General features: G+C 44.5%; 1 long non-coding RNA gene across 1 annotated transcript in view; it reads right to left on the reverse strand.

The window, feature by feature from the left end:
* Positions 1 to 6,854: 6,854 nt before the first annotated feature.
* The window catches only part of LOC113580173, a 2,266-nt gene continuing 1,421 nt past the window's right edge, over positions 6,855 to 7,699 (reverse strand). The window contains exon 2 of the long non-coding RNA XR_003410947.2: positions 6,855 to 7,699. This exon is cut by the window's right edge and continues 540 nt beyond it. This is a non-coding gene — a long non-coding RNA (uncharacterized LOC113580173).

The following is a 7,699-nucleotide window of genomic DNA, read 5'->3' on the forward strand; positions in this document are numbered from 1 at the left end:
GAAAGCCAGTGAAAGGGGAGGCCATTTGCTGGGCCATCATTCATCAACGGCAGTGCAATGCCTGGACAAGCTTGCTCCCAGCTCCTCACACTTGTTGCCATTGTGACACCCTGGCAGAGGGAAGTCTCCATAGTGGCAGGGATCAATTCAGGGGCCTGACAGCAGTGCACTAAACCAGGCTCCCGTTTGCATAGAAATACCCAGCATCCCTGCGAAAAAGCCCCTGGCCCCATCTGTCAGGGCCTCCAAGGGACATTGTGTTTGTGTGAATGCGTGTGGGAGGGAAAGGAGGAGTGTGAGAGGAGGTTAATCAAGATTGGGATGAGGAAGGGAGGAGGAGCAGAGGGGGGCAAGAGGGGAGGGGGAGTGTGTGTGAGTGAATGTGTGGGAGGTGCATGACCATTATGCTTATATCCCTGTTCTCCTTTTCAGAGCCATTAGAAGAATACATTCTTTTTCGGTGCTCCTTTTGGCTCAGGCGAAGCTTCTGTCACCTATACTGCTCACTGTTCAGCAGTGAGGGTGGTCACAGGGCAGTGGATTCTGGGAATCAGGTTAATTAGAGACGACAGGGCCCTCGCTGACGACAGAGGCATGGAGCGAGAGAAGAGCCGTGGGGCCAACGGGGGCTGGGTTAACCATCCAGCACTGTATTATGCCAACCATCCGCTACGGCCCCAGGGACTCATCCAGTACGCCGCCGAGGGCCTCGGCCGGCCGTGCCATCGTGCCCGTCGTGATGTCTCGCTCCGGCATCGGCCGGCCCCCCGGCGCACGTCGCCGGGCTTCGCACTCATCCGCGCACACCTGCAAATTCTCAGCCGGCGCTTGTCTGTTTTGTGCTGTGCCAGCGATAACTCAGAGCAGGCGCACAAAGGCCTTCCGCCGCCCGCTCCCCTTCTAATTGGAGGAGCTGAACAATCCCTTTAGCCTCCCACGCAGCGGAGCATGTCAAAGAACAGCCCTTGTTCATTTCTCATTCCTGAACCTGAACTGGCCTGCCCCTGCGGACCACGCTGGGCCCAGGTTCATGTTGGCTCTACCCTACAATGCTTCAAGTGCTGACCCCTAACCCTTTAGGTGACCCTAACTGTTGAAGAGGTTAGGGAGCAGGGCAGATGTGGGTAAACTTCCCTATAGCAGGAGAAAGAGGCCCGCTTGTTAAATGGTTCTGTTTCCCCCACCTTAGCCGAGGAGACTCCAAAGGGAAATGGAAGATGGGTCTAATTGGGAAGCAGGTTATAATGGGAGGTTCAAACAGCAGCACATCGGCAGTGGCGAACAAAAGCAGCAGTGAGAAGAGGTGTCCGTACGGCCCTAATTGGGAGGGGGAATGTGTAATGTGTTTTAAAGGATGTCTGTTGAACAAAACACGGCACATACCTTAATTGGGACACATCTCCTTATTGCACTTGACCAGCTACAAGCCGCGATGCTTGTAAAAATGAAAAGACCATAGCTAACATCATAACAACAAGCACTGGAGCATTCTTTAACAGGACAAATAATGAATACATTGCATGTAAACAGCCATTTTGGCCAACGGCATTAATACTCATTATTAAGTTGCGCAGACTGAAAACTGCAGAACTTTCTTTTTTTTTTGGGAAAAAAACAAACAAATAAACAAACAAAAACTGCCCTAAAAATAATACAAAAGAAGAAACAGAAACTTAAATTCCAGCAACTTTATGAAACAATCATCACTTACCAGAAGGTGGCGATCTTGTACAAAGTATTAAGGGGAAAGAGGCACTCACACAGATCTAACTTCGGATTGATAACATCAGTGGGTACCAACAATCTGTTTTTGCAACAGAATGAAATCGGACATTGGCAAATGCCTAGCTAACTCATGAATAAGACATGAGGTGTTATCAGCTCTTCACGGGTGAAGTTTCGCTTCCAACTTCTTAGGTACAGGCGACCAAAAAAAAAAAAAAAAAAACGAAAAACGAAAGAAAACAAAATTGGAAGGATAGTTAAAGTTTCGCTTTTAAAAATATTTTAACCGTAATAGTTCAAATCTGCTTCTATATTAGTTCTCCAGGTATTTGAACCAGCAAAGGCAGCTAACTTTCTACGAGAAACATGCCATACTGTGTGTGTGTGTGTGTGTGTGTGTGTGTGTGTGTGTGTGTGCGTGCGTGCGTGCGTGCGTGCGTGCGTGTGTGTGTGTATTTTTGCATGCTGTATCCAAATATGTTTTAGTTTTTTGTTCCAGTATATTTGTCATTATGTTTAGTATGGAAAAGCTGTGCCACAGAAAGTGCAGCCCCTCTATGTTGGCAGACTGCTGGACATGGAAGAGGGAGGTTCCTGAGGCCAAATGTATGCAAAAATCACACATTGTCCATTTCTGAAGTATGTTTCTACATCTTTAAACCTTAATAGCAGCCTTATTTATGAATAAGTAATATATAACCCAATTACAATTTATACACTTAAAGACCATACGTGATAGGAAAAACAATTCTGTGTAATACATACTACATGATCGACATATTTTTGATTGGGAAGCAAAAAACTTCAAAATTTGTTGGCCTGTATTCTCTAATTCCCTTAAATAAAAATCTTCAGTTGGTTTTATTGTATAAAGCTGTTCAGGCTAAATGGGTGATAATGGTAAAAAGATTTGTGGCGAGCTGGAATAAACTTGATATTCATTTGCACAGTCCAGTGAAATCCGAGGGATTTGCGCTTTACATCACACATGGTCAGTGAAAGGAGAGGAGCGGTCTATTTAATACCTGATGAAGACTTTTAAACACCAACTTATTTCATGGACTTTATCATTACAAAATGCAGAATGTGCCTACAATTCTGCAGAAAACATCATGCGTAAACGCTAGGTGGTCACCACTTAGGCGTTTAGTAACTGAACCGCATAAGTACTGATAGCATAGTTACCATGCAGACTGGCATAGCTGAACCCAGAACTATAGCCATGTGCCACTCTCATCAACTGAGTGTATGCAGAAAAAGAGCAGGACTTAAGAGCAAAAATTTCTTCTGACGTAACTATCTTCTGCAGCCTTCTGCAGAAATGCCTCATCGATTCTACAACCTGGTTAAAAGTTGAGCTTGTGTATAAGACCCACATTACATACTTGCTCTACTGGAAATTTGAACTTTTCGGAATCCTTAGGCAGGCGTGTAGGCGGTAGCTCATTAGCATGCTTTAGTCTTTTTCTTAACAACCATTACATATAGTTATTGCAGAGCTGCCAGGGCTTTTAATCAAATTAAATGGAAGTCTTTTTTTTTTTTTTTTTACCTCAGAACCCATTTCACAGATGTGTAACAATGTGCAGTTATTCTGCTGACTCATGTGCTTCCTTGTTAAGGACTGACGGTAATGATTACAGGCATTAACACATGACACAATGCCTGGGTAAGGTAATAGCATGCCACTTAAATCAAACTAAATGGGACAGACTGGCTGGGGTCTCTCTGAATGTGACGGTGCATGATGAGTATGGTGGTGGGTGCCAGTCGGGGAGACGGTTCATCTCTACCCTGGGAGCAAGCTCCCTTTAACTGCCTTTTTTTTTCATTTCCATCTGTGTCATAAATGTCTTGTTTCCCATTGTGTGGGAACTCATCTTGGACATTGTCCCTGTTGATGTGCACACTAGCAGCCAATAAGTGTGACATGGACTCCTATAGGGTTGGAGTCTAGCATTCCTGGAATTTCCAGTCGCTTAGATTGTGCGGGACACCAGGGTCTGGACTCATCCCTGATTGTTTTGGTTGTTCCTCCTGGTGTGAAAGCATTGGAAGGCTCCAGTATGGAATGTCTTTGTGTTTTCTGGCCTGGTCAACTTTTACCTATTTTTGACAATAATGATTAGATGTTAATTTTGTTTTATTTAATAAAACTCCCCAATCATGGCAAGTTTTCTCCATAAGAGATATTATGTCTTGAATAGCTCTCACAATAAGTACTGCTGTAAGAAATCAGACAGTTGTAAAAAGCTTGTTTTCCAGTTGACAGCTGCTTGTCATTTTGGGTATGGTTTCCAGGTTAAAATTTGTCCTGCGCATTGAGGACCAGGTTCTCATGGCCTGTGTTTGTTGTTTGGCTGGTGTGAATTCTGCTCACAGCATCCTGATGCCCTGTAGGGTCACTGCAGAGTCAGTTCTTTCTCACACTCTGCCACTTACCAATGGTCACCCTTCTCCTATCTCACATACCAGCCAATGGAATTAAACATTTATCTCCAAAGTAGTATTTCATGTGTCATTCAAAGCACTGCTGCCATATTAAGGCAATAAAACCTACATGTTAAGTGAACATGAGGGTTGGCCATCAATAGCTCATCATTGTGACAGTGATTCAAAGTTTCATAAACCATTAAAGCTTATTTACTTCTACATGCCTTGAGGTTTCCTAAGTGCGTCACATTTGTTTTATTAATAGATAATGCTTTCTAAGTTAGAAATACAAACTGATAAATGCATGAGTGCTTATTAATTTAGCTATAAGTTTAGTTATAAGTTGTTTTTAGATCCCCACGTTATATCCTGTTATTCTTCCTGAATATTAACCTGAATAAAATTAGCACAATAATGTGAATGGAGCTCCCCTTCTCTCTCTCTCTCTCTCTCTCTCTCTCTCTCTCTCTCTCTCTCTCTCTCTCTGTGTGTGTGTGAGACACAGAGAGAGAGTCTACAGGTCTGTGGAGCTCACTAGGGTCCTGACGCGTACTCTAGTACAAGAATCTCCCAAATCATGTGTGCAGCAGGAGAGCAGTGCTACACTATGGGCTTGTGCTCATTCCCAGGAAGAGACCCGGGTCCTCTGCCCTTTACTTTAATATCATGGCCACAGGGACCCAGACTGATGCAGCAGCCTTGCTGTCTGTTGCTTTTAATTAAACCTGCCCATGCTGGCAGTGATGACTTTTCCTTTACTTTCTTCTGTTTGCACTTCTTTGACAACTTTAGATATCTTAGACTTAGACTTGACAGAACTATTAATTGTACTCAGTTTTACAATTTTATTTTGTTAAGGCATGCAAGTGTGTATATATATATATATTTTTTTTTTTAAGTCTTTCTGAAAACCTAGTGGCTGACCAATTTCCACTGTTTCTGATGAGTTAAAACAAATGACTTTCATAACAAAGAATGTTCCATGAACACGTAGAGTAGGTGGTGCATTCTCTCTGTCCTGTATAAGTGAGGAAATGATTACCCAGGATTCTTGAGGCTTTGTCAGACTTCTGGCTGGGTGTAATTAGGAGTGGAGGCTCTAGGAGCCAGAGGACCTACTGTGCCCTGTACTGCTGCCTGACTGCATCCCTCTACATCAACCCAGTTCTGAAAGTCTCGTTAAACCATCCAGCACTAGAAATACTGCTCCCACATGACACAGCACTAAATTATTACCACTAATTATTTCTGAAACCTAGGGTAGCTCTTCCCATCACGCTGTCAAACAATGCATTTAGACTGTAGATCAAACACTTAATATGAAGATAGCGCCTTTAATTTGTGTCTGATGGGGTAACTCCTGAAGGAACATGAGATCCAGTATAGGAAAAACATCACATCCATTAATGAGCAGGCTGAGTTTAGAGAATGGTGTCCAGAGGATATCTGGCTGTTGTGAGCTCACATGCTGAAGGGGAAATTTAAAGTCTCGTTATTTAAAGATTATTAACCTTAATCTGGTAAAGGCAGCGCGAAAGTCTCCATGAGCCTGCAGGCTTCTTTTTACGCTTTCTGTGAAGAGTGGGGGGGGGGGGGGGGGGGTTTGGTTACTGGAGCTGTGATGAGCCAGTGAGACAAACAGGCTCCTCAGCCATGCACTAGCTGCCTGCCCCTTTAGTAGGTGTGTGTGTGTGTGTGTGTGTGTGTGTGTGTGTGTGTGACTAATGTCTCAAAGCTGTTTGATTGATCACTTTATCACCTGTGGAGAAGAGGCAGTTTGCCTGGAGGTAAATTCAGCTCAGTGGCTCAATCAGCAGGGACTCCCCCCTCATTAAGGCTTTCATTATAATGGGCTATAATGCTAAATATACTTATCTATGACTACCTACCATTACCTCCTAATGCCAAAATTGGGACTGTCTCCATGTTTCTCCAGTCTGAGCTTTTAAATGTTTAGACGAGAGCATACACATATCTTTCTGCTGAAAGTACGGCTTCCTTATACTGTGTGTGTGTGTGTGTGTGTGTGTGTGTGTGTGTGTGTGTGTGTGTGTGTTAGTTTTGCAGGACTTAGCCCAGCCACTGGCCTGCATCCTCGGCTGCGAGAGGCTGTGGTTAGCCCGGCAGTACCCACAGGGACCGCCTCACCTGAGGCCATTCTTAGCCGTCCAGCAGAGCAGTGAGCCTGGAGGACCAATCCCAAAGGACCCGTGCCCCCTCCCCGCTGTTACTTTCAACTCAAATCTGTCATCATGCAGTTAGTGAGAAGTAAGTAAAACGTTGCTAGCGTCTGTTCATTGAAGGGTGACCTTTATCTCAGCCCCCCACCCCCGCCAACCTCCACTTTAGCTAAAGACACCTGTTGGGAATGGACCTTATCTCTGTATCTCTTTACAAAGGCGATACACACACATATACATAATATATCTGTGGTTTTTTGTGATGTTTCCTTGTAAAGTGAATTGACATCTAAGCCTATGGCACTTCAATTCCTTAGAGTTAACAGGACCAATCTTTGGCAATGTTTGAATATTATTAAATAATAAACCACAGGATGTAGTATTTGAACATCCTTCACTATTATTTTTCCTTGACTACAGTATAGAGTAACCAAAACAGGTTATAACTCCTAGAACAAACATGATGGTAGCCTCTGAAACTGATTTCTCACAGATGTTTCTTAAGCGCATGGTAAATGTTATCAAAATGATTTAATGGTGCCTTCAGAAACAAAGAAAAAAAATAAACAGTGTGACAAAACATCTCTACACTTCTTGACAAATTTTCCTTCTTTTTTCAAAAGCAAGCAGAAGGCTGATTAACAATATGAGCAACAGCAGTAGTTATAACAAATGGGAACAAACACACACACACACACCTCTAAAACTGTTGAGCCTCTTAAAGAGTTAATCCCTTTCGTGTAAATAAGGGGCTGGGTAATTAATAGAAGTCCTTACTGAGTCATGGGTACAATTAAAGTGATTGCACTGGGTTTCGCTGAGGGTTGCTGGGAGACTCGTTATCTTGCAGCTCGGCTCGGCCACGGCTAGTCTGCCCGTCGGCTCCGGTTGGGCCCTGGTGTCCCACTGCTGTCCATAGCCCACAGATCAAGGGCCCGGCTCCCCACAGGCCGCCCGCTAGCCTCCAGGTGGGCACACTAATGAGCCCAGGACCCAGCCCAGCCTCTGCCTTCCCAGGCAGCAGGGCCAGAGGCCAGGGGACGCAAGGTCAGCCACCGGTAGGGGGCTGGAGCTAGCCAGCACCAGAGGACAGAGCTGAGACAACAAGAGCATGGAGGTTTCTTAGCCACGGCCCACGCAGAGGTGAATGCAGTGCAGCAGAGGTTGAGATAGGAAGAGACATAAAGTGTGTGTGTGCTAGTGTGTCGGCAGTAGAGCTACACAGGCTTTAGTAAGAGGCAAGGAGAGACATGAGCTTGCTATCTTGCCTGATGTCACAATGCTCAGTTTATTGTTGCTTATTGAAAGGGCGCTAAAGTGTCGTCCCTTTGTACCTCCAACCTCCTGTCTTGCTTTACAGT

This window comes from Electrophorus electricus, chromosome 24 (genome assembly GCF_013358815.1).
Source record: "Electrophorus electricus isolate fEleEle1 chromosome 24, fEleEle1.pri, whole genome shotgun sequence".
In the NCBI taxonomy this organism is placed as follows: Eukaryota; Metazoa; Chordata; class Actinopteri; order Gymnotiformes; family Gymnotidae; genus Electrophorus; species Electrophorus electricus.